General features: G+C 39.5%; 2 long non-coding RNA genes across 2 annotated transcripts in view; both read right to left on the bottom strand.

Moving 5' to 3' along the window:
* Nucleotides 1-27,797, bottom strand: part of LOC101749505 — a 198,248-nt gene that overhangs the window by 58,868 nt on the left and 111,583 nt on the right. The gene's annotated exons all lie outside the window — the stretch shown is intronic.
* On the bottom strand, nt 584-17,134 carry LOC121110908. Its single transcript, XR_005860214.1, has 2 exons — nt 16,857-17,134; nt 584-4,143 (listed from the first exon to the last, which is right to left on the bottom strand). It is a non-coding gene; the product is annotated as an uncharacterized LOC121110908 (long non-coding RNA).

Here is a 27,797-nt window from a genome sequence, read left to right as displayed (position 1 = left end):
ATGTTACAATTCTTCTGTTCTCCTGCTTCTTTGTGATCTTTGTAATTTGTGCATAAATTATTTGTTTTATGGAGCTGTAGCATATGGCAGCAAAGAATCACTCTGTTATGAGGAATTCCCAGGTGACAAAAAGAAAATGAATAACTAATTCATTGAACTTTGTTGATGCTATGAATGTGTGAGGACTCATTCCCTGTCCTAGGTCTTACATAAGCGTTCATCCCTCTCCAAAGAAAAGAGTGGGGGAAAGAACTGTCAGGTCCAGGGTAAAATATGAATCAAAAGATTGGCTGAGAGTGATCATTGTAGAGGTTGCTTCTGTTGTTCTTATTTTTGTAGCAAGAACAACAGTATTATTTCAGTTATAAAAAGGGAAATTTAATAAATCATATAAGCAACTGAACATCCATCTCTAGATTGTTTTATCCTATTGTGCTATGAATAGAAGATACCAGCTACAAAGTTCACATAGAGTTGTAGGCAGCAATTTGGAAGCAGACTTTCATTCTCACACTGTAGAAAGAGGGTCAAACGCAGACACAAATCCTAACCTGGATCAAGCAGCTTCAAAGTCTCCCTTCAATTCAACGTGGACTAATCTTTTATTAGATCTAAACAAGCAAAGGCTTTTATCATTCCAATATATTCAGGGATATATTTTGCATATAGACCACACTTGCATTTACCTGTTAAGCAATGGAGCAGAATTTATTAGCCGCATCATATCAGTTTTTTGTTGTCAGGTGGCTGACAAGATTCTGATACAGGTGGATAACAGTCATATAGGACAGTGAAATGTGGAGGAGGACAGTTCCTGAGGATACTTTACCTGTAAACAGCCATTTTTTAAAAAGCCACTGTTGTGCACAAGCATTTAGTATTTATTTGGTGCCAAAAATATGGTATATTAGTATCAAAGCCTTCACTCACCCTAAATGTTTATAGAAAACCACAAAGGAGACATCATATGCTGGGAAATCCAGATGAAGTCTCTTATTAGTGGACTTCATTTTTGGTTGAGTTATCATATCTCTTGTGAGCTTCATAGTGCTGCCCTAAGAGCATCATGAAGAACATATAGTGGTGACTGTCTCTATAATGCTAAACACATAGTAAACTGCTGTCATGTGATGGAAAAGTACTGAATGGGAAGGATTGTTTCCATTCAGCATTAATACTTTAACACATGGGATATGAATATGAATACAGGAACTTCTCCTTAAAAGCTACTCATTCTCTCACATGAACCTCTGATCACGTGATAACATTTTCTCTGCCAATCAACTGTGATATCATAAGAAGACTATGACCTCAAGAGAGAATCAGCAGCAAGAAAATTTTCTCAAATTAGAAAAAAAAAAAAAAAGCTTATTTATGCAAATAGTATTGAGTAATGAACATGAGAAAGAAATACGTTCCAGTTGGTAATCTGCACCTTTGATCCTACTCAATTCCCATGGTCTCTTAATATTGGTTGTGTCTTTTCCTGATTAGCAGAAAGGAAGTAATTGCCCTTGCTGAAATGGGATCATAAAAACAGTGATCTTGGGAATTCACATTCATAAACTAAGCACTGGCATACAAATATTTAAAAGCAAATATTTACTTAATCAGCATTGTAAACTCTCTCCATCACATAAATATCAATCTTCTATAATGTTAACTCAACAGATGTACAGAGGAAGTATCTAGCAGTATCTAGCAGTCCTTCACAGCAGGTAAGTTTATTAAATGAGCAAAGTGCGATGCTTGATATTCACTTTAAAATGGCCCCATGAATTTCATCTTGGACAAGGCCCAAACATAGGGCTGGAGATCTAACCTTCAGTCCATGCTCATTCCCTTTAATTTGTCTCTGACTTCCATCTCAGTCTCACTTCCCTATCTGTAGAACAGTCAACTTTCCTATTTCCACATTCCATAATGGGTTTTATTCCCTGGACAACTGTGTGAGGTGAAGTGCCTGACCCTTCAGTATAGCAGCCACAGAGTTGTGTGCCAGAGCAGCTATGTTTAATCCAAGGGGAAATGGTTTCTCCTCTGACACACCTTTTTCTGAAAAAATAAATATTCAGAACTTCTGAGAAGGGCAGGACCATGAGAAAAAGAGCTCTGAACCAGGGAAAAATACTTCCTGTGCCCAGAGCTGAGAGGGGAAGATTAGTTCTGGAGGGGAAGATTAATTTCTTTAAAGGACAGTATTAACAAGGAACTACAGAACAGGCACTCAGCCTGCAGAGATTTTATCAGATCAGGGCCCCAGTCCATCAGCAGGAGTTTCTGCAGAATGAGAATAAGCATCTTGAGAGCTGTCTCACTTTAGGATGCCAGCATAACTCTGATATTCACCAGGTCTTAGAAACTTGTTGACCGGGAATGTCTTGAACTCTGAGATCAAAAGCGTGAGCAGAGTTTTCCTAACCCTAACTTCCATTCTAACACTACACTGAAGCTTACTTTGATTTAGGATGCAAAAATAACTGGTTTGGGTTAAGAATTTTTCTTAGGACTTTCCGTGAAATTAAGGTTTATACACAGACATTCATTTTTATGAAGCTCCTCTTGGTGCTTTATAATTTAAATTGACATATTCCTTAGGGGCTCTTAGTGGTAAAAATTAATTAACTGACAGAACTGCAATGGTTGTAGTGTTGTAACCATGATGGTCAAAGAATATATAATTCTCAGCCTCCGCTTCATTCTCTTCAGTCTCAAAATAAGACTTATGTGCCTGAAAGACTGTTTGTGTTTTTTTTCCCAGCGAGATAATACCTGTCCTTATGAACCTAGCCCTGGCTATTTGACATTCACATCACTGTGTGCAGGGGCTGCAAGATGTGGCTGCCTCCAGTGCTATGCAGCAAGATGCTGTGACCTCAAAGGTTGGACCTGTGCTCCCATGACCATCTTCATTACAGCTCCTGTACTTCAGTGGTTTGCTGGATCCTTCTGCTCTCTTTCCCATTGCCTTGGCTGTATAAACCTCAGGCCCTGGAGATCATCAGCACAATGCAATTATTTCCAGTGCTTTGACCTCATAACTGCTGTCACTAATATTCAAGACAAGCCATAAGTCACTGATTGGTGTTGCTTTTGGCTATTGTGAAAGACAGATTATGGAGCTGAGCTGTCCACAAAACCTGTTCCTATGCTCCTCTGTACGTGGAAAAAAAAAGGTACTTGCAATATCAGTAGGGTAGAAGTGTTTGTGGTAGACTAAAGAAAAAAAAAAAAAAGAATGGGATTGTGTCTTCTGTAAAGAGATTAAAATCTGCATATGCTTTTTGAATGTAGTTTGAACACAGATTCTTGAGGAAATACTTAAAAAAAAAAAAAAGAAGAATCAGCAAAAATGGAAAAATGCAGGACTATGAAAGAGTGTCATGATCATTCGTGGTGAAAACTATTAGAATATGGTTTGTGCAGATACTGAATAACCCCATGCTGGTTTCCCTGAGATATCTAAAGATTGAATTCTGTCAGGTCAATATAAGAAATGCTTTTTTCTACAGTGCAGCTGTGCTTTCAATAGAATGTAAACACTTAAAGTAATAGGCAGCAAAATGCTGCATCCACGTGTAGATTTGTATTGCCATTTCATATTTGAGTTAAAATATGTAAGACATCTGATGACATGCCATAGGAGAGGGACATAGTTTTGCAGCATGAAGTATTTTTTCCCTTAGATATAATGCAACCAGTTGCCCAAAAGCCAAAGAAAACAGAAAGTTTTAAAGCCTCATTCTCTCTGTTTGCCACATAGAGGTTTTCAAACACAAGAACCTGAGCTCCTGTAACCCAGCATTGCCAGAAGCATGCACAGCAGGCTTGGTAAAACAGAAGTCCCTGTCTGTTGACTGAGTTATTCTTCTGATGGAAATGAACAGATATCCCTTCAAACTTGGGGTGAGATAAACGCTGCTGAAAAAAAGGCAAAAATGAGTCAAATGAGTTTTAAACTCTGACATTTACAAAACTGTTTTCAAGACAAAAATGAATGGGCTTCATGTGTTGAAAGACTTGCTGTCACCCATGTCAAACTTAAAAGTCTGTGTCACATCCCTTTCTTCTTAAGGAAGATGCCTGATTCTAAGACCAAGCTTGATCTCAGCCATCCACAAATACAGACAGGTTCTTCTTATTCTGAAAAATAAAAACAGAATGTCAGCAGTTTTTATTATTATAGCTCTAGGGGGCTAAATTGGAATTTTTAAGGTAAAGGCAACAGACCATTAAAGCATATCTGTTTATGGTTATAGAAAATGGAATAGAAGATCTTTAGCATATACTGTATTCACAGTGTCATCAAAATGTTCATTTCAGGTCTGGAAGGTTTATTAAGTTGCATTTATGGGTTGAGGGTGCAGACACAGGTTTCAGAAATAGTCATTTCAGAAGCCAAGCTGCTCTGTGAGAGGACAGAGAAGCTCCAAAACTGCTTTTTAACATGTTCTTTAATTGTACTTAATGTGTCTCTTGCCACATATTAATGACTCAGAGAGGTCTTTTCTCAGAGAAATAAATTCACACTGTACTCTCAAATATAGTTAGCACTTTTCAGCAAATCTCTGACTTATTCAATAGGGAGCTCATTTATCTTCTATTCAAAAAATGAAGTAAGAGGATCTCATTTTTCCTTTTTTTTTTTCTTTTGTTTGAGCCTTCTTATTTAGTAGCGGAGAGCAGGGAATTAGTAGGTCAGGAAATGGAGTCAAAGCTGCAAATTAATCAGTCATGCCTCATGTCCTGATATTGCAACACACAGACTGATGTCACTGAGAATTGACAAATGCCACATCTGCATGTAAAGCTCACAGGCAATGTCAGGAACTCGTTCCACGGCTATTTGGTGGTTACCTTCAAGTCTGATTGATAACGTATTCTCACTGCTTCCTTCTGTAGCCCCCTGTGCCCTGGGAAGGAATTGATCCCTGCCATAGTGCTCTTGCTAGGAGTTGGGGATTCTCCCTTTTTCTTTTGAATTCCTTCAAAGTTGGGTCCAAGCCAGTAAGTAACTAAGTAAGTAAATAAATAAATAAATAAATAGACAATTAAGATCTAAATCTTTACCAAATTCAGCAGTATTTGCTCAGAAACTTTTGCTCAGACATCTCTCTTTGCTCAGGTTGCCTATGAGCCTGTTGGGATCCACATAGCACAGGAGGTGATTAATGCCCTGCTTGCTTTGTCTGCAGAGCATTCAGTAAGGGCCAACAAAGAACAAAAGGCCACGTGTGTTAAACCACCAGACATACTGCTGGAGAGGAGCTCACTATAAAACTTCTACCACTTTCACATGACCGTTGGGGAGAAAAAACAAACAAGCAACCAACTAGTTTATCTAACATAAGGTTCAACCTGAAATTAAAGGAGAAGGCTTGAAAAACAATATGTGATTGATAATTTTGATTTTCCCTTAATACCATGGGAAGAACCAGAATGTTTGACAAATGCTTTCCATAGCACTGCAAGGCAACTGGGGTACAAAAGGCAAGCCGTGAGCTCTCAGGATAATTTATCCAGCATGCAGTGCTTTCACTACATGTACCCAACAAGTTCTTAGGGAAAACATCAATCAGGTGCATGTTTGGAAGTAATAATAAGAAAGGCATCAAATTTCCAGAGTCCAAATATTTGCTCCTCATGAGTGTAATGTCTGCTGGAATCCAGAGAAGCTTTGGATATGATACCCAAGTCGACAGTAAAATTAACAAATGTGCTTTGAAAGGCAGGGGATAAGGGAGAAGTCACTCATGGTAACTGAGCACTGTGACATGTCTGTGGTTCTGATTTGACTGAATTTTATAAGAAAAATTACTTTAATTTTAATTACTGCTTTTCCAAACTAATTTTGAACATTTCTCCAAAATGCACAGGCTGCTACAGAGACTCATGTGCATAATGAACATCTGTAGTAAAACTGCATTATTATGGGTTGTTTGATGCAGTTTATTGCATACCCATTGGTTTTTGGAATGGCATTAGTGAGCAGCATTTTGAAGACGGATGCTACATTTTGCTGTGGCAAATTAGTGTCAACCAAGAACATATTAGCAAATAAAAGAGTGCATCTGCTCCAGAAAATGTTTTTCCTTTGTATCACGATGATGATTGAAAGGCTATAATAAAGAAATGATGCATATACTGTATCCCCCAAACTACATTAAAAAGCAGTTGTAAGTAATAAGTAATGCAGTGAGACAGACGACTGCGTAGCATGTAAGCAGGGTTTGGTGGCAGGACCCTAAGCAGTTGTCCCTGTATTTACGAGAACACTGCACTCAGTACCCAAATGCAGTTCAGTGTAGAGCATTCCCTGTCTCCCTTGCCAAAACTTTTTGTTTCAGCTATCTCCCATCTGTCCATGTTTCCTGGATATCTCTTTGTCTGTGTTCGTCTCCCTTTCCTCCCCTTTAGTTTAATATCAATTCCAGACCAGGGCATATAAATTCCCCTGATGATCGTTATACAGAAAAACTTTGAGAAAAATCTTTCTGAGATATGGATTGCAACATATGGGGACAGTTTGGTTTATGTCTCATTTTTCATACTAATGTGGTTATTTTATAGGACTGCATCTCATCTCCTGTCTGACTAATGCCTGAGTTGTGTCTCATTCAAATGAACAGTTCCTCAGGTTCACTAAGGCACAAGAGGTTTAAAGCTTTATCATGCATCAGATGTTGCAATGAATATTCACTTAACATTGCTCAGAAATGAATAAGTTCCTTTCTTCATCTTCCTGAATTTTGGCATCTTGTAGGCAGCTCAGCTAAAACTGAAATGCCATGATATATACATGATTTTTTTTTTTTTTCCTTATGAGCAAATTGTGCTTCAAGTCACTCATGTGGTTTAGGTTTTCCTATGGCTGGAGTGACACTAATGCACAATGCTTGCAGTCACTTGGCAGGCTCCTTGCGGGTGTCAGAAATGTTCTTGGCTCCAACTGAATGTCTGAGCAAGTACATTTCCTTGAGGGCAGCAGCAGACACAGCAAAAAACATCATCCAACCTGACCACTCAGGACAGATAATATTCTAAAATGGGAATCTTGCAATGAAATTTCTGTTTCTAATTACTGGAGTAGAGAGAATCATGGGGGATGAGGAGAGAGGGAGAGAAATTGTCCATTAGGAGTTTGCAAGACAAAGGCTTCTTTTTTCTTTAAAATTCTCACTGTCAAAAAGATCACTTAGAAATTCAGGTTCAGCATCTCAAAGCCATTCACATGAAATGTTTTGATGAATCACATCTAAGCTAGTCACATGAATTAGGGCATGATTTCAAGTTAAATACAAGTGCTGCTCCAAAATTAATGCCTACTGTTGGCCCACAACGTCAGAGGTGGATGTTGGAGTAATTGCAGTAGAGGTTGAGCCTTCCCACCAACATCCCATTACGTTTTGTTGACAGATGGCAGCAGAGGGGCAGTCTGACAAAATGGTATCTCACATGAAAGTGCATATGAAGCAAAGTGGTCGAATTGAATTCTTCCAGGAAGAAAAAAAAATGGTACCCATTGACATTCATTGACACTTGCTGAATGTTTATGGAGACCAAAGAGTGGATGTGAGCACAGTGAGGTGGTGGGTGGTGCATCTCAGCAGTGACAACAGAGATGTGGAAGACCAAGTTCCAGGCAGCCATGCACTGAGGAATGTTGGGTGGAATTACAAGAATAAGTAACGAGGGTCAGAACTTCATATATTAGTTTATGCATTGTGAAGTCTTTCCTTGTGATGTTTGCAATATTACTCCGGCTCACCACATGGTAAAGGATTAGAGCTAAGAAGTTTTATGTCTTGACCTCCCATTCTGATCACAGATATGACATCTGCGCAGCTGTGGAAAGCTGGCAGCCACTCACTACCACAAAATCTGGCCACCCAGGTCTGTATCCTGCTGCCTTTGAGTCACGGAGAGAGGCTGGCTGGAGTAGGGCTTTCTGGCAATTCCCATAGCAGCAGAATATAACATAAAGTGGTAAATATCACCTCCTCTTTCTCTGCCTTTCAATAGAAGAGACAGCCAGTTACCCAGAACAACCGGCTTGGCACCTAAATGAGTATGGGACTGAATTAGATATCCCAGCATTTCATAGGTATTGAACTCACACCTAGATGTAGGCAAACCAAATCCCAAAGAAACTTTGGATTTCAGACACACATCCCTTTCTTCATTTCCTACTGGCTAATAGAGACACCTAAAACATCATGGAAGGTAAGAAAGAGGAGAGGAGAGCAGAGCAGAGCATTCCTCAGAGTAGACTGCATGTGCTCCTATTTGTGGGATCCTGGCACTAGGCACAATGCAAATAAGAATAACACACCCAGCTGCTGATTCCTCATGGTGTGCTGAGGGGTTTCTGACATGGGATAAACTGCCCAGCAGTTAACTCTTCTCTCCTAATGATGAAGACTTCCATTTCAGATTTTCTCCTGTGCAGCTTCCTGCTTGTATTTTCTCACACTTTGCTTTCTTTTTTACCCAGGGAGAGATTGGGAGCCAAGATATCATGTTTTCATCAGTAGATCAATGCTGCCGCACCACTAGTGAAGGGTTAAAGAAAAGCAAACACCCCCTCAAGATGTTCCTTAATACCCAGTGCAGATAAGCACATGGAAAGCTCAGACAGCCGGCCTTCTGTTAAATATGTGACAGAAATTTCCCATCTTGAGGTATGGAAGATAGAGGCACTGGTAAATTATGTTTCCCGTGAGTGTTGCTAAGGCATACTTACACATATTATATGAGGTAGAAAATTAGTACTTTGAATTGTTATGGTTACATTTGCAGTAAAGTGTAAGTGTTTGCAGTTTTTCAGAAGTTTGCCTATGGTTTGTCATGCAGTTCACCCACTGAGAAGAAAATTTACTTGCTGTAAAATAGCGAAACTGATCGACAACTACAAGGGAATAATTACAAACTCAGCCCAGAGTCCTGGTTCTAGAGATGAAAAGGCTTAAATGACAGCTCCAGGCTTCACATTTATTCACTATTTACCTTCAAAAAGACTTAAACCTGGTCCTCACTGTGCGCACAGTAAGGCTGATGGAGCCTTGCGCACACCAACATCCATTGCTCCCTCAGGGATATGGATTTGCTTGTGAGACATGAATTGGGGTTCAGCACTGGGACACAATTGGGACAAGACCAGGATGTGTTTGACAATGGCAAGTGTCTGCAGCAACAGCAGAAAAGATGTGAGATGCAGGGCTCAGAATTTTTTAGATGCAAATCTACAGTCTTATATACATATTTTATGTATTTCATTTACGTGCATGCATCTATATTTACATGAGTATATGCATATGTATATATGTGTATATGCATATTTAATATATGTTAGTGATATACTTAAATAAAGGTGACTGTAAGAACTGTGAAGGAGACAACTCCAGCAGCTGCAGACAGTGGTGATAGGAGTCACTCCCGTTTCCCTCCCCCGAGCATGGATAGCTAAGTGAAATACCTGCCTTATGTGGGCTGAGCACAAAAAAGAGATCAAATAAAAAAATCTAACTGTGAGAAAGTGTTTCCTAACTGTTAGTCTGTTTGCCATAATCTAATGTCCCCACCTTCACTCTGACACTCATATGCCTGACTCAGGGGGCCTAAATTTCTTGTAAGTACTGAAGGAGCCACAGCCACATAGATTCCTTTCCATCACTGCTCCTCTTACATGCAAGTCCCCTTTTCCCACAGAGGAAAGTGACAAGTATAGAAACTATCTGGTAACTGTGTACCTGTGGTACCAGTCCATTACCTAGATACCGACTGTGTATGCTACTATCATCACTCAAAAACAAAAAGGAGAAATAAGAAAAAAGGATGAATTAGTGTGTCTATGGCCACACTGAAAACCTGGAACACAGCATAGAGCGGAATATATATCACCTTAAAAATAACTGACCCATTCTTTCCCTACTTCTAATCTTAAGAAAAGGCACTTTTTGTCATGGGCTGTCAGCTAACATGTGACAAGGATTGGTGTGCCTGTGCATGTGAGAATGAATTGCGTTTAAATTCCCATATAATCTTCAGTGCCACCATTATGTGGATAAAGTTTGGGAGTACCATGCAGATGTATATCAAAATTTTCCATGGCCAGAAAGACAAAAGGTCTTTCAAATCCATTCAACTTTGTTGTTTTTACCTGATCTGTGATTTTTATCTGTGATGAAGATGCTGAACATCCATTTTAGTTAAGCATTTATTAAAGATGCTTCCCTTCTTGTTCCCTTGTTTCCTGTTGCGTTATCCTCTAAAGCAATTGCTTCAAAGGGACATTTATCTTCTGTGTCCTTGCTAGAGGAACTAGTTTCTTAAAACCTGCAAATGATTTTGAATGGAACATCATATAGCGCTAGCAGATATTCACTCTCTGAACGATGCTCTGCACATCCCAGAGGTGGGACAAACTGAGTAACATAGACTAAACATTCAGAGGAAAATAGATATTTTGTAAAGGTAACACTTAATTCCTCTCATTTGTTTTTACTTCCATTTTGTAAGTGTAGGGCAAAATGGAAGTCTGATTCCTGTTAGACACTAAAGATTCTTTTCTGAGATAAGAATGAAGAATGAAAATGCAATACTGAAAATACTTTGAACAGGTTGCTTGATGGAGTAAAGTCATTTACAAGAAAAGCAGAGTGAGAACTCAGTATCTTATTTCCATATTAAAAAAAAAGTGAGAAGGAAAATGTGTTAAGGAGATAACAACGCCTTGAAGAGGAGAGGGGTCTTGGGGATAAAAAGAGGGGTACCAACTCCTCAGCAGAAGAAGTTACTAACTACTCAGAAGAAAACAGTCCAAGATTGAATGCATCCTTTTATGGCAGCTGTGAGAAAGCAAATCCATCAGAGTGAAAAGGAGCAGAGATGAGGAGAACTGACTGAGTGCGAAGAACTTCCTGGGTTGCTTCACTCTGAGCCAGATACCAGTTCACCTCTAAACCCATCTCCTACCATCACAAACAGTCAGCTCATTAAGGCTTGCACAATAAACACTGAATGCTTACATTTAATCAGAATTTTTTTTTTAAATGACAAGGACAGTTGACTGGATTGCTATATAGTGTGCTGTGCCATTAGTTAAAAACAAAGGTCACTGTCCTCTTTGTTGTCTGCTAATATGATATTTAATATCGCTGTTTTCTAGCTATTACCATGTACGCTGGGTGATTGGCTAGACTCATTAAAGTGAATGAATGCCAAGAGATGACATCATTTACATTTAATTGTCTTGTTTATCAGCGAAGTCTATACAGTTGTTTTAATAAAGGGCAGAGGAAGATAAAGGCTACATTTGCATTCTCTAAGGAACCTCTGACAACGGTCAGATGCTGCTGGCTTTATTGTTTGCAAATGAGATGATCAGAAAATGTTTTGTTTTGCATTTTTTTTCCAATAAGTTATACTTTTTCATTATTGTTCCTGTAAATAATTCTCTGTTAACGGACACTCTCTTTCAGTATTGTAGAAGACACTTTCCTAGATTCGGGACTGACACATATTCACCTTGCTCAGACTCCTCTTGCTTCCAAACATAAGACTAAGATCTAAAGCACCAACATTTCTAAAACTAGAAAAGTGCTTAGCTGTAGACATGAAGCTGTGGGCTTTTGTTAATTGGAGCTTTGTAGACATGAAGCTGTGGGCTTTTGTTAATTGGAGCTTCCCAGCTTTCAGTATCAGGTGGTCAGTATTTTCCAGGGGGGTGGTCCATTTTTCCTTTTAAGATTTCCAGATAATACAAATTAAGCGTGCAGCACATGGCAAATTTTACACTTTTTTTTTTCATCCCATACGTAATTAAAATACAAATGGTTTGATGGGCTCATATGCGCAGACACCATAACCCTTCCTCACGCGACCTCACAGCAGAACTATGTCAGCTCTTGGCTGCGAAATCTCCCAATCCAGAGCTTCTCTATTATGTCTCATTCACAGTTCATCATTTTTCCTTATTTTCTACCTTCATACTCCCATGAGGATGCAGCTGTGCTAACTGCTTTTTGCATTTACACATTCAGCCCAAAGTGTTAACTTCTCCAGTGATAAAACCATGCATGCCACTGACATCTATGGAGCATTCTCCTTCCCATACTGAGGAGGGAAGTTCCTGGCCTTCTCCAGAGAAGGTGTCTGGAATGCTGTGCCTTTTGGTTCACTGTATGTCCTGACTAGCAGTCATGTATCCACTCGGATGTTGGTGCTTGATAAGGGAAGCTGGTAGTAAATGTAGGCAAAAGAAAGAAGAGAACAGAAGCATAGAAGTTTCTATAGTAGTCAAACAATGGCACGCAAAGCAGACTGTGTTTATTTGATGTCTACACTTCAGACAGTGTTGAAGGATAGAAGCTAACTATTTAGCCTTAACCTTTCAGGGCTGACATGAGGACCAGGGTGATAGGCATTGAAACTCAGTTTTTAAATGGCCTCTGCAAAGTGAGTGCAACCCTCTCATTGCCATGTAGTGAGATGGAGCCCAGGATTCAGCCTGAAATGGATCCAGTAAGACATATAAGTCCATCTTAGACTTCCAGAGTGGGTGCTGTGAAAACAATTAGAACCTGGATCAGATTATTTGTTTATTGTGTCTTAAGGAGTGCTTGGTATCAAAATCATCAGTGGAAGGTTTAATTACACTGGAGTACCTTCCACTAGTTATTTATCAGGCAACTTGCCCAAAGTTTTCTCCTTTCCCCTTCCATTAAGTTCTAATTCCATTAAGGGTTGACCAGACTAAATCCTTTACACTCTTTCCAAACTTCTCAAGGATTTTATTTTTATTTCTAATATGAGCTAGAAACAGCTTTATTTCTTTTTTTTTTTTTTAAAAAAAAAAAAAAGGGGGGGGGGAAGGGTTTGTTTGGTTGGGAGTGAAAATTTAAGTTCTGGCCAGTCTCTGAAAAAGGCCAGTCCATGACAGGCTTTATTTGCTGAGAAACCTGAGGCAGCAATAGGAGTATAGTTGCTGGTTGGATCTATGCCTATATCCAACATAAGTAAAAACATACTGGTTAAAAGCAGTGCTCACGACAAGAGTATAAATGACATTTTCTATTCAATTGCCAATAAACACTTCTGCTCCAATTTTACACCGATTTACCATCAGTGGATTTACACTGACATGGAGTCTGTGTGGCAAGGCAAAAATCAATTCTTTCATTTCCAGAAGGACCTAAATTCAATCACAGGTACATATTTGTATAAATTTTCTCTCCGCTTAAAGAACAAACAAAGCACCCCTAACAAAAAGTAATCTGTGTTTTGTACCTGCTAAGTAAAACCAACTGCTGGAGTACTTAAGAGCTATTCCCAGTGGACCCCTATATTTGAGGTGATCTTAAAATAACACATCATTTCTTTGCTAGTATTATGAAACAGTAGCAAGAAAAATAAGCAGAGTTCTGCTTCACTTTTGTCTAATTACTCTAGCAGATGAAGGTGTGAAATGATTAGCCAGCAACATATGGGCTTGAGCTTGGAGAGGTTCCCAGTGAGAATTCTATTTATTCCAGGCATATTTTATCATTTAATTTAAGGGCGTTAATCCATGGGTGAGCCTCTGCCTGCCACTCTCTCACTTGGTTTCTCGTGCTTATCAAATGTATTCCTAATCTTAATCATGCTTTCTTGTGCTTACATGCAAACAGTGTAAATAACCCCCTGGTCTGATGCTGATGACACTGGTGGTGAGGAGTCATATGGTGATGTGGAGCCTGATCTTCATATGACAGCCAGAAAAGTGAGAAATTACTGTTTGGGTACAAAAAGGGAGGTTTAACAATGCTGAACGTATCTATCAAACCCCATAATGGAAAGAATGTGTCCTTTGCTTCCCCAGAAGAAACACATTCTTTGGTACTGTGAATGGGGCTGTATCGCTACTGCTGCATTACATGCTGTGAATGGGGCTGTATCCCCATTGCTTTACTCGATCAGAGAAGCAGCTTCTTAGCTTGTTAAATATAGGCAGCATAGGAAGGCATACCCACACAAATACAGTTTGTTTTTTTTTTTCCCACTTCTAATTTAGTAGCAACATTCCCCAGTTAGCTATATTTAGGTTGCATTTGAGGTGCTTAAAATAATTGCATTAAAACAAGCATGTGTGTATTCTCTTCAGCCAGCCAGTCAAGACCACAAACAAGAACTGCATCAATTGGTGTAATAATGAACAACTTTCTGTGTGCTCATTCATTTAATCCCCAAATACTCTGCTGTGTTTACCAGAGCACTGTAGCCAGCAGATAACAGTGTACAGTGTTACAAGACAAGGTTTCAGTTTTCAAACAGGGGAACCTCAATCCCCAATCTGGATGCTCCAAATTGCCACTTAGGCATGTAAATGTCAGTTTTATTCACCTAAGTGCCAATTTGAATGTCCAAATGCATGACTTGGACATCACATTAAGGCATCCATTGGGTTGTATCACTTGTTTTATCTATCTGAGCGCACATTATGTGCAGTACATAATTATGCTCTGTTCCATACAAGTAAATCAATTCATGCAAGTACCCTTCTAGAAGAAGGTGATTTCAGCATGGCAGAAAATATGATAAACAAGCAGCTGGCCATGCATCAGCATCACACTCACCTACGTGCTCCCTCCACTCCCCATCCACACCATATAAATTGCTGGTGCCTGAGAGCCTCCATTTACTACAATTTCTAAAAAGTATCCTGTCCCTTCTGCTGTACTGCAATGTGCTGCCGAGATCCCAGAGCTAAGTGGACTTTTTGGGGCTGCACCCAAGCAGGCAACGTGGGAACTGCATGGTACCTGGGACAGCCAGCATGCCTGAGCTTTCAGGGAATGCAGGCATTGCTGGCTCCACACAAGCCAGGATGCTAATGGACATCTTAAAATAGGATTTTTCTTCCCCCATCCCCCTTCAAAATAGTGTTTAAACAGCCTTGAGAAAATGAGACTAGATAATACCTACCGTGCTCTGCCCCAAGACTCCTTAAAATGCTGTAGGCAGAGAGGTGCATGCAGAGGCCACTTTAACCCCAGCCTCGTCTGAGCACAATGTCTAATATCTCTTTCACATCACAGCAGAGACTGTAAAATGAGGTGTAATTTGCAGCTTTAAGAGGGTGAAGAAAAGAGCAGCCAAAAATGGAAAGCTTATTCTCTTCCCAGATGAGAACTGCACAATGTGTTACCTGTTTATTTTCTCCACTCTTTTCCTGACCGAAAGGACTGTTTTAAAATTTCAAAGCAAGGAAAAGAACCACCTGGAAATTACCCTAGAAACAAGCCCATACTGTTTGATCATGGATTTGCTTGACTTTTAATAGACATTTCCTTTGTCTCGGTCGCTTTCTGTAGACATGCTATGGTAAAAGCCCCACTCCTGCAGGCAACCTCACAAAGAGTCAACGTGGCAAATGAGAAATATTACCCAGCAGATGCCAGGCTGCTTCCGATGTCAGATTCAAATGCTGCAAACCCTGAGAGATTTGCAATTGGTTCAACTATCCTTATAATAGAATCACAGAATCCTAGAATCATAGAGTCATAGAATGGCTTGGGCTGGAAGGGACCTGGATCTTACAGTCTCAACCCCATTGCCATGGGCTGGTTGCCACCCACCAGCCCAGGCTGCCCAGGGTCCCATCCAACCTGGCCTTGCATGCCTCCAGGTATGGGGCATGCACAACTTCTCTAGGCAAGAGGCTCTCTATCATAAGCAATACCATCCATCCCTTTCATAAGCAGGAAGAGTTTGGGAAGGCTGAAAAGTGGGAGACCCCAGCCCACTGTTAATGACTCCTGAGTTTCCACAGATGATTTGAACCCCAAAATACATATGAAAGTGCTCGTTTCATGCAGCCCACCATGCTTAAATCCATACTGTCCCTCTAAGGAAGCAGAACTGGCTCAAATTCACCCTGACTTCCTATTGCATTGTGGGTCTGGTTCTTGTAAAGCATTGCTTTTTTTTGTTCTATTTACTGTTCTGTAACATTACTCCTATCCTGAATGGAGTGAAGAAATGAGCCAGACAAGGGCTGCGTGGACTCCCTCACAGTGAAGCCAGCACAGAGGCAAGTAATCTGTGTCAGCTGCAGCCCACTGAATGCAGTGATTATATATATATTTGGTGGAGGGGACTACGATGATTGTCATCTGCTCACAATAATGTTCCCAGGCTACTCAGCTCTTGACAAAGATAAGCCCATACATACCCATATCTTCACACACGTGTGGTTACTTGCTACAAGCACAAATACAAGGGATTCAAATTCCAATGTAAATGTTAGTCAGCCAGTAACTCTTTGCATCACCTAATTTTCATTTCCTCTTATCCAAACCCAAAATGAAAAAATAGTAAAAGTCAGCTACTGTTCCCCAGTTCCACTATACTTCCTCCCTTTCCTTGGAGATTCAGGGCATTGGCTCATTAAAGCTGTTTTCCTTGCACGTGCGCTGCCAATCCAGAAACTGAATCAATACAGCACACATTATGTGACCCATCAGAACAAACAGTTCAAACTCTCATTACCAGACATTTGCAACAACCAATTTTTAGATCAATACCTTGCAAAAGAAAACTTGTAAAACAATATACTAAAAAGTTATGGGTGTTTTCATTTTCTCACAGAAAATACACAGTGTGCTCCTTTTTCTAGCAGCCTTCCTTTTCCTTACATGACATTCACATTGCCTTATGATATAAAACTGCAGAAACTTTCTTCACTGTAAGCAGAAATTAGACAATCTGCATGCACTGATCCTACAATGGTAAAAATGCATTGTATGTTGAGTTCCTACTACCGCCTTGTTCATAGGAAGCATTGGAGAAATACGGCCCAGTTTCTAGAATAACTTTACCATGGTATTCTGCAGAACATGGAGTAAATTCAGAAGTTTTCCACTGCTGTGGTGAGGAAAGGGGTTCTCCTTCTCTTCCTGCAGCTGCTCACATTCAGCTGTGCATAAGCAGATGGGGCAGGTTAGCAAAAGAAGTCAGAAATCAGAAGACCATTTTGTCAGCCAGGCAGTGTAAGCTTTCTGCAAACTGTGAATCATTTTTTTTTTCCCTATAAATTTATGCCTTTGGGGAGGACAGTGCAGTAAGAAAGACTGCTTCTTCCTCTACAGCAGTTCAGATGCTTAGTGCAATCTGTGGAGGTTGTCCTCTATTGTCTGTCTGTTGGAATAAGGTTTGGATTAGAGACCAGTCTCGGGAGCCTTCAGCACTGAAACAAATGTCTATTAGCCCTCTGGCAGACTTTCCCACAAAGTTTTATTACTTTCAGATTAACTCTGAACACTTACAAATAGAGAATATGTACAAATTTAACTTAGCTGCTCTGGTTTTAATAGCTGGATTCCTATTGACTCCTCATGAAGGAATTTAGGAACGTGACATTATCTGACAGATTTACCCAAGCACAGCATAAAATTTGGTAGTTCTTGTTATTTCTGCAAGGCTCAGCTAGGGAGATGATGAACACTAAAGGGAAGCTGTGACACAAAATTGTCAGTATAAGATTTTCCAATAGTCTTGAGAGAAACAGGCAGCCAGAGTTTTCATAATTAAATGTATAGAAAAACATGAAGTTAAACGTGGAACATGCATGCAGAGGCTTTCAAATATACCAATGAATGCCAGTCCAAGTCTCTGGGGCTAAAGCCGCTTTTCACTTTGGAAAAAATGGACTCCTCATTAATTTGTTCAAGGCCAAAAATTAGTCATTGGATAAATTAAATTAAATTCACTTGAAATGGAATTAAAATGATGGAAAACTGCTGAATATAGTTTTTGTAACAATTAGAGTTGCTCTATGAAAATTAATGAAAAGCTCCATCTTAATCAAGTCTTGGTCCTGTCAGCATCCCTCTGTGTCGTTCTCTATTGTCATTAAAATAGCTAATCTTCCTCTTTTCCCTATCACAGTTTCTAGCTTCTCTGCTAGTGTTGGTTTGCCTCCAAATTCCATGATAGTTACTTACACAGTTTGGAAAACCAGATGATTTAGGCTTCCTGTGACTGAAGATACACTCATCACGAACATAAATATATTTAAAAAAAACATAAATCATATGAATGAGTTGACATGCTGTTTTTCTAAAACTATGGAAGGTAGAGCTCAAAACAGCCTCTGGCCAACCAGTTCATCTCTCCATAAGGGCAGAATTGTTTCCTCTAGGAATAGTTCCTATGTTTTTAAGTAATCTAGAAGCAAGAATCCTAAATAATGAGGCTTTCATAATGTTGTCAATTTATTCTGATTTCTTCTTTCACAAAAATATCCACAAACTCTTCTTCTTTTCACCATTTTTTTTATTTTTGCTGCTGCTGGAAATAGTATAAGCAATTATTATTATAAATATGCAAGATAAATAATTTCAAGCTGTGTGAAATATAAACACTGTGCTGGATGAAAACATGCTTTCATATGCCTGCATAGGAGATTTCTGAGATATCTCTCAACATATGTCACACCTCATAGATTCTTTAGCTTTCCCTCAATGAATGCCATTAACATATTCACAGACAGCTTTGTCAAGAGAGAAGAACCAATTGCATGAATGACCCAATTAACTTGAATCTCTCTAGGCTTTTGCAGCAAACTAATCTGTACTGACCTGCTACAGAGATAAAATAAAGCTATTCCCATGCTGACAACATATTGTCTAAATTATATGCACCCCCAGGTTAGTAAAATGGTATTCTCTTTTCAGATAATAGTGTAAAGGAAAGGATGCTGGAAGGAGAAACTGAGTCTACCCAATAATAGGAATAGATCTTCCTCAATCTTCTCCCCATAATTCTGAGGAAAATCTTATAACTCTTAGGTGAAATTTAATTAAAAATAATAATAATAAGCATGCAACAGTATACATATTTAAAATAAAAACAGCATCCCTAGAAGCTGTTTTTGAGCTTGCAGAACAGCAGAGCAAAAGATAGGGCAAGTTTCCTAGCAAAGTATCAGCTTCTAAACTGGGACAGGGGTCACTTGCAAAGGACTCCTTAATCCTAGCATGAAGTGAAAAAGATGGGCAATCTTCGCTGTTTTGATAATAAATACAGCAGAGAACAGAAAGGCACAGAGAGGAGAAAGCTGCAGTGCATGCAGCTGCTGGAGGGTTTCACAACCACTTGTGTTAGCAACACAAATTTTACTTTGAAACTAGTGGAACAGTTAGCTGCCATAAATCAAGGCTTGCAGGACCAAATGGACAGTTAGCCAGCTTTGTTGTGCAGAAACACAATAAGAGAGATACACAGATATTATTGCAATGGGAATCAAAACACAATAATGCAGTAAAACCCACCAAATGACGCCTGCCTACATTATCCTCATTAGGCAATTTTGACATTATGGCCATTTATTTTATTTGTTAAACTTTTATTCCATTTTTCACATACAGCTTAGACCTACTATATTTGTATACTGACCCAGCCAAGAGTCCCTGGACAGCTAAAGGATAATGACAAAAACAAATACATACTGCATCCATCATCTATCCCAAATGAAAATCCAGCACCTTCACTGTACTCATGCCTTAACAGAGTTGTGGTGTAAACAGGAAGCCCAGGAGGCCTCTCCTGGTTAGAAAACAGTATTTTTATTCAGCAGTGAAGCTGCTATAAACTCAGCTTCAAGGAAGTCACAGAGTCTCTCCCAGTAAAGATAACTGCAAAGACCTCAAGATTAAAGGGGACTGAGTAATCCATTCACACTACTCCTATTCACACCACCCCAAAGGGCTGACAGTGACTCACATCTTCCCAAAGACACAGAGATCATCCTGCAAGAAGTCTGAGAAATGAATTTGCTTAATGAGGGCTATGTATAATAGAACTGGGCACTATACTTATTTTTCTAAACCGAGAGATGCAACAAAGTCTATTAAAAGGAATTCATTTTTGCAAAGTCATAAAGGCTCAATTTTTTCAGCTGGGAAGTTTTGCTTTTTGCAGCCATGATTTTTCATCTTCAGATACTTTGCATGAAATCTGGTGGCAACAGAAAGAGCGAATTAATGCCTGCTTGCTTCTAGGCACAAATGATTGATTAAGACAAGTGGACAAAAACTCCATAAAATTATCTTCTTTATTTTAAGTGTGGATTCCAATAAACACTCCTCAAAGAGCTCTATGAGTTTGAATCAGGCCACTCTTACTTATTTCCATCTTTCCCAACACTACAATATCACTGTTGCTATTCCCTTTCAGATTTTCTTTCATGCTCTTGCTTCTCTTTTTTTATTTGCCTTCTGTCTAAGACACTTTTTACCCTGGCCAAGGGTTATGTCTGTGAGCCCCTGATCAGAAAAAGTTAAAACACAGCTATTTTCCATCACACAGGCAGTGGTAGTTTCAAGAATAGACAAATTGTATTGCTGTTTACCCTAAATGTAACTCAGAATCTGAAAAATGTTACATGGGTCTGTGTATTTTGTTCCAACGCATCCTTGTGATTTTTCCCTTAGAAGTCTTTTATGTATCAAATTGATTTGTTATGCTTCAAAGATATGATTACAAATCCCCGAAAACTAACCAGCGAATATCAGTAATTTGAATCTATGAAGCACATCAGTCAATACATTCACGCTGGAACCCCTGTGACTTCCTTATAACAATGCTTCATTTTTATCAGCCTCCTTCCAGATCAATATTTATAGTATCATTCAAACATTTATTATCGTAGAACAGCAATGCTCAAGATCAAAAAAATAAATAAAAGGAAGAAGAAAGGACTGACTGCGGAGGATACTTAAAGCTGCCTGCAGCTCTCAGTGAGTTTTCACTCAGTTGCCCAGCTCTTCCATGTCACATCTATTGGCCAAGACCACTAAGGGTGTGCACACCTTCCCCAGTGCCCCAAATTTTCCCTTTATTCCCTGAATTGTCCTGCACTTCAGCATCTCAGAGCCATTCCTGAACAGAACAGAACAGAACAGAACAGAATAGTTCAAGTTGGAAGAGACCCCTAAAGGCCATGTAGTCCAACTAACTTGACATGAACAGGAACATCTACAGCTCCATCAGGTCACACTCCTGTGAGCACTTCTTGAGGTTGCCATCCAGATGCTGCTCCTTTATTCACACCGCCTGAATGCTAAACTTCTGGCTTGGGAAACTTACACTGAAAAGATTAAACATTGGCAAAGTTGGGAGTATCTGAAAACAGGATCTAACAAGAGGAAGTGTCAAGCAACTTTAATTGGCAGTGCTACCAGCCTCGCCTATAACTTATCTCTGTGTTTACTGAGTAAGTAATGTATAATTATGATGAGTGATTCCATCTAAGTAGCCAGAGCTGTCGGAACTTTACTCCCCACACAGCTAACAGAAAGAGGATCATAATAATTTCTAAATGCAACTGATAATGTGGTTTACATTTTTCACATTGTTAGCTCATGCACATTGGGATTTCTGGCTGGTAGGGAATAGATAACACTTCTGTTCCTTTTGCTTGGTTTTATCTCAGTTCTTAGCTGTTGGTTTCCTTTGGACAAGTAGTATTAGCAGCATCCTGGCATTCTTAACTGTCTGGCACTGTTCTGTTTTTATTCCTGGACAGTACACCAAGGAAATACAATCTGGCATATGCCCTTTACCTTTTCTTGAGCCAAGTTAACCCATCAGGTGTATGTCCAAATAGAGATACTTGTAAGAGTTACAGCTGTTGCTGTGAAAGAACTAAAGTACCAAATGATCACAAAATGGCGCCAAAATTAGGAGAGCTTATAGTTACAGAGGAGGTGGAAAGAATCCTTCTAATTTGACTTCTGACGCATTTGGAACAGCAAACAAACATCCCCAAACTCTAAAAGTTCTTGCAGTTCATTGAACTCATTTCAATAGCTTTCCACAGCGAAAGATTAAGTATTGCAAGAGATTCCCTCTAACTCAGTAGTTAGGGATGTTAGAAGAGTTTCAAGGCTGCTTTAGCTTATGGTCTATTCTTCTCCATTAACAGAGAAGAAGGAACAGATTTAGCTTCATTTCTTCTCCTAACAATCTGAAGATGAGCTTGGAAAAGAACCATTTAGCTGACATAGATTCATCTTAGCTCTGCTCAAGATGTATCTCGAAGGGATTGGTCTTTCAAGACCTTCCTTCCTGTGTACAAGGTTTAACTTGAAAGCAAATTCAGCCTTTGGCATAAAGTAATTTTCAAGGCAAGTGTTTTCTTGATGTATGGTATTCCTGAAGTCTAACTCCTGGAAATCAAAACTTTACTTTTATACATAGAGTAGACCACAGAAACACAGGTTCACCAGACTGTGACCCACCCCCAGCTGTGCCACACCATGCACTCCATTTCAAAGCCACATCAAGGTTTAAAAACTTTAGGTTTTCTCTCTCTCCCGTCCACAGTCAGGAGGTTCTTATGATTTATACCAAGAAGGTCATTCTGCTTAAAAAGCTATTTTCCCTCCTAATGCTGAGCATATACATAGCAGACATTTCCAGTCCTCTGTCACTAAGCTAAACAACCAAAGTGTTTTGGTCTCCTTTTCTAAAATGGGCCATGCTTTCCCAGGGATGCTGGAAAACCTTCTCTGTGCCCACTGCAGTTAGAAATCATCTATCCTGCAGGTGACCAGAACTGCAGGACATATTTGGATGAGGTTCAAGATCTTTGTACAGCTCTGCTTGCATTTCCACTTCTCTGCTGGAAACATTTCTGCCCTTACATCTTGGGAATAGATCTGATCATTCTACAGTTTCATTATGGCAATATTATGTGATGATTCCAAGATCAGGTAAATCATTTTTTTTCCCCCAATCATTTCTAAATGAGAAGCTCTAATGCATAGCAGAACTATTATTCACATATGCACAACCTTGATTTATCTTCTCAGGTCAGCCAGAACTTTGTGTGCAAGTCCAGACCTCTCCATCAACAGCACCTCCCAGCAGCCTGTCATCAGTAAATTGTATTTTATATTAGTTAATTTCCTAATAGTTCTGCCAAGCTCATTAATGAAAATAGGAAGAATCAATGCCAGAACTTATCCTTAAGGAACACTGATAATGACCTCTCTTTAGCCTAATATTTCCATTGTAAACCTAACTGTTGCCATCTCCCTAGGAGCCAGGTCCTTTTCTTGGTGATTTCTCATCATGTTCATTTTATTCAAAGCTCCCACATGAATGTGCAACTGATACCTTCCCCAGTTCCACTAGCACTTCTACAGTATCATTATACAACCAGAGAAAGCAGTTGCTTAGTCCTGTGTGAGCTCCTCCAGTACTCTGGTGCGGAACAGAGAATATCTGTCCCTTCTTCCTCTCCCTTCCCAAGAACTGCAAGTGTATGGCTTAATTCAGGAATGTAATTTTTATCCCACTGTATTTATTTAGTGAGGTTTATCTGGCACTTTTCCTATTTTTTCTGCTGTACAGCCAGACTTTCTTTGTACACAACACCAGATGCTCTCACCGTGACCACTTTATATCTGCATCCTTTCAAGGCCACAGGTAAAAGCAGTTTACGTTATTCTAGTAGAACCTGCTCACCCTACTGTCTTCTTTCTGATCCTGGAAGGTCTGATGGAATCACTCAGAACATTTCAGAAAAATTAAAGATTTATGAGGAGTTGTGAAAAGGAGTATGTATGCAACCGTAGATTTGTTTTAAATGTTCAGTCTGCATGAAATAGTGTAAGCAGTTAGAAATGGCAAAATAAATCTCTAGAAATGAAAAAACAACCAGTTTCCTGCACCTGGACTGGCTGTAGGAAGAGGCCAGGTGAGCTGGGTGGGGATAGCTTGGTGTCAGATGTGGAAAAGCAGCCATGGGGCCAGGTAGCCCCTAACTGCACAGAGCAGCCACTACTGTAAGAACCAAGAAGCAATGGCCACCAGTTCCTCTCCCTGCTCCTTCAGCACCCACAAGAACAGCAATATCCTTAGATTAACAACATTAGAGGTTCTCTGTAACCCTCCATCACTCCAACTCTTTATCTTCCCCATTTTCCCCCTTACTGGAAGAGGTGAGGTCTCCTTCTGCAACCTAAAGTTGCAAATTCACTTTTTCCTACACTGCTGAGAAGACATAAATACAGTCAGCCTGCTTCTAACTTATCATGTAAACACAGGAGCCCCCTGAAAATTGACATGCTTTATATAGGTGAAAAGAAATAAAACATTGATTTCTCATTCAAATTCAAACATACACATACATATAGATACCCACATGGTATTTCAGCTAGTAAAATTAATCACTGTAAATTTACTTTAATATGTTTTATTTAAGCTCCTTTCGTGCCCTATACCTTAACTCTTTTTCAAACCACTTCAGAACTTCTTTGGTTGCTTTTTTTTTAAGGAGGAAAAATATCCTAGTATACTATTTGGAAAAGTCTGCCTTATCAGGAATTAAACAGTCTGGCTTGGGAATAATTCTTCTCCAAGAAGTCTTTATTGTCAGAATAGTAAAAATGAATTAAATGCAATTTTGACTCATCCATAATAATCTGTTTACAGCTATGATGGTTATTTCTGTTTTCCACAGAAACAATCACTGCTGGATAGAATGATCCCATAACTTTAATTTATCACATACATTTTTTTACTAGCAGCCAGCTGACTGCTGTAAATATCCCAGTCAGAACAAAGGTGCAAATAATCAATACATCTGTTCCATTTACACCAATAATGGAACAGAGTAAGATTTATAGCACTTAGTATAAAGGAGCTGCGCTACTCAATTGATTACTTTTCAATAGATGACATGCATTTCAGTTTCACTTGTCTGTAAATATGAGAAGATACTAGCTATTCATGAAACATGACGGAATGTACCACCTACATCCTCTCGTAAAGAGTTTTTCACTCTTGCTTCTTTATGACATCCTCTCTGAGAAAGAATACCTTGCCTCCTTTCCACAGGAAGAGATTTCAATTAGCTAGCTGCCTACATCCATAAACATTCCCTCCTCACACCAAAGATTGATTTTAATTCAAATCCAGATGTATTTTTTTGCTACAGAAAGAATCATAGCTCATGACTGCAAAATTTGCCCCAGCTGTCTAAAATTGCTCAGAACATTAAGGGCTGTATTATCTAAATGCTGATTTGATTATCAATACTTTAATCGGGAGAAAAGAAATTGAGTTGCTGCTTGGAAGCTGAGTAGACTGTGTGGAGAAAATTTATGATGAAGAGAGCACCAAGGGCAGGGCTCTGCTGAAAGGGAAGAGCATTAAGTGTTGGTTAATGAAGCAACTTTTTACATACTCTCTTTTGACATCATGTGCTATAATACATTGTTTGGACTTGATGAGCTTGAAAGTCTTTTCCATTCTGGATGATTATTTGATTACAAACCTAAATATTAGGTCAGTGGGAGTCCAAGGCATGCCTTGTAGGAATAGTGAACTTGTTCCGCAGCTTTGAATGTAGTGTTTGATTCAGGTTTCAGGTCCAAGAATATTTCCTTTTAAACCCCAGCAAGATAAAGTGAGGTGAGATGAGCAGCCATTCCAGGATGGCAAGCTGACAGGAAACCATTTAGTATTATGTATTTTCATATGCTTTTATTTTGCTAGAAGCTGGTGAACTGCAGTAGATAACTGCTGGGACAAAGGTGAAAACAACCAATAGATCCTTTCCATTCAATCGATAAAATCATTTATTATACATCAGAATGGCCATGGTGCACACTGATGAGGTATGCATGGTGCTCCTCACTTCTCCTCCCTTCTTCTCAAGTATTATCTGAGACAAGTTCCTCTTTACAACTTCTGTACACTTAGGTTAGAGCACTCATTATACTAAGTTAGCTTTGAAAATCTTGGCTGAAGGCACTGATCCCTGGTGCAGCATGATAAAACTACACTGTAGTAGTAATGGTTTAAAAAAAAGAAAGAAAAAAACAGTGGGAGAAGACGAGCCAATGCTTTGGGCTGAATGTGATGAGCTGCCCCACAGCAGGGGCAGTGGGCTCAGGAATTCCAGCCCTTCATGGGCAGAGAAAAAAGAAATACACAATTTTTATTCTCTTTACAGGAGCCGAAGTCCAGGAAAAGGAGGTACTGACAGTTCTGCCAGTAGGAATAAGGGTATGAGTACACCCAGCTAAGCCCAGCAGTATTCCCATATTCTTGACAGAGAAAAAGAGACTCATCCAGCATGTAATCCATCTCACTATATTCACATTGTTACCAGTGATATTCTCTGATTGCTTAAAGTTGGAATGCACCCAGAATTGGTTTATATCCAGAACAAAAGTAATGTAATTTAGATGGTACTCAAATATTAGGAAATGTCAGACTTCTGCTCATCCACATTTCTTTCTTCTGAACAAAAAAGTTCTATTGAAAATGTGTATGGCCTAAAAAAGGCCAAAAATGATCATAAGGTTAAAGCTGCATGGACAACTGGATGATAGATATATCTTCACTTAAATTTGCAAGCCTTTGATCTTGCAGCTAAAAAACTTGTTTTCTTAAAATAGACATATTTGTTTGATTCTTGTGATGATTCCCCTGGTTTCTTTATCCATTGCCTGCCACGTACTGTCAGTGGAGGTTTGATCCTTTGCCTCCAGCATAGGCTGCTTCTATTTGCATTATGGGAGCTAATTAACTGCAAGGAGGAAAGTGCTGTTTTGCCAAAAGTGGGATGGACAGGTTCAGCTGCCTTGTCCAGATGTGAGGCAAAGGTGTGTGTTGAAGTGAGAAGCCCACTTCAGTCAGACTCTCTGTGTCCTCCCTTGATACCCAGGCTGACAGAAACGGTCCAGAGGACTTGGAATGGACACACACACATACAGCAGATTTCATAGAAAACCTGTATTTTAGAAGCCTCAACCTAGAATCTCTTAACTCAGTTTTTTTAAAACCATCTCTTTCATTTTTCAACTCTCAGAAGATCTTGCATATATAAATGCTATTTCTTTGTGTGTCAAGAGCAAGTAAGAATATTTGCATGAAATGTTTGAAAAAAGCATTTCACCTATAGGTAAAAAATGCAATAGTGCTGGTTCATAATTTTCCTGGGCCTTTCCAGCAGCAAGCAATACCAGTCATCAGAGTGTTACAAAGGAAGAAAATAATCCTGTGACATCAGGAAGCATGAGGGACAGAATTATCTCAGCCCTCCATCTCTCTCTGCTGTGCTTTTGCCACAGAGAGATTAGCTTGCCTCTGATCGCAGCTTGGGATGGCTTTTGGATTATCCAGTTCCCAGTATGGACCTAACAGTCACCAATCAGGCAACAGCAGATTATTTTCTGTGAAGTTACACAGCAGTTCAGCTACAGGACCAGCCTTCTCAGAGGAGATCAGGGCCTGAGACTAATGCAATCTGTGCTGTCTTTGTGGTTATAAACTGAATTTCTCCAGGAAGATGAATCTGATGATTGGTGTCTACCTCTTCACAGGCTGATGATCCTGATTAGCATGAAGGCAGGGGGACAGAAGAGTCTTCCAACCCTGAATGTATTTATTCTCAAGGGAAGCAGCAAGGCTGACAAGAGCTTTCAGAAATGTAAAGGTTTATTGCCTCATGATGGAATAAAGGGATTAATTTAGAATAGGTCTGTAGCCACTCATAAAATATTTCATTTTAATAATTTATACTAATGGAATATATGGTCTAGAGTGGCTCATATGGGTTGCTTCTGGGCAATTGTTGACAAGGCAGAAGTGGCTGGGGATACCTGAGGTGGACTCACATTTGCTCATCCCTGGTGGAGTTGCAGGATGTTGAAAAGAATAAGAACAATCAAACAAGCAGCAGACAAAGCCTCTAATTCATCTGCCCCTCGTGTTGCTGCAGAGCACTCATCAGATGGCAG

The sequence above is a fragment of the Gallus gallus genome, chromosome 5 (assembly GCF_016699485.2).
Source record: "Gallus gallus isolate bGalGal1 chromosome 5, bGalGal1.mat.broiler.GRCg7b, whole genome shotgun sequence".
Lineage (NCBI taxonomy): Eukaryota > Metazoa > Chordata > Aves > Galliformes > Phasianidae > Gallus > Gallus gallus.
This window is presented reverse-complemented; position numbering and strand designations above follow the sequence as displayed.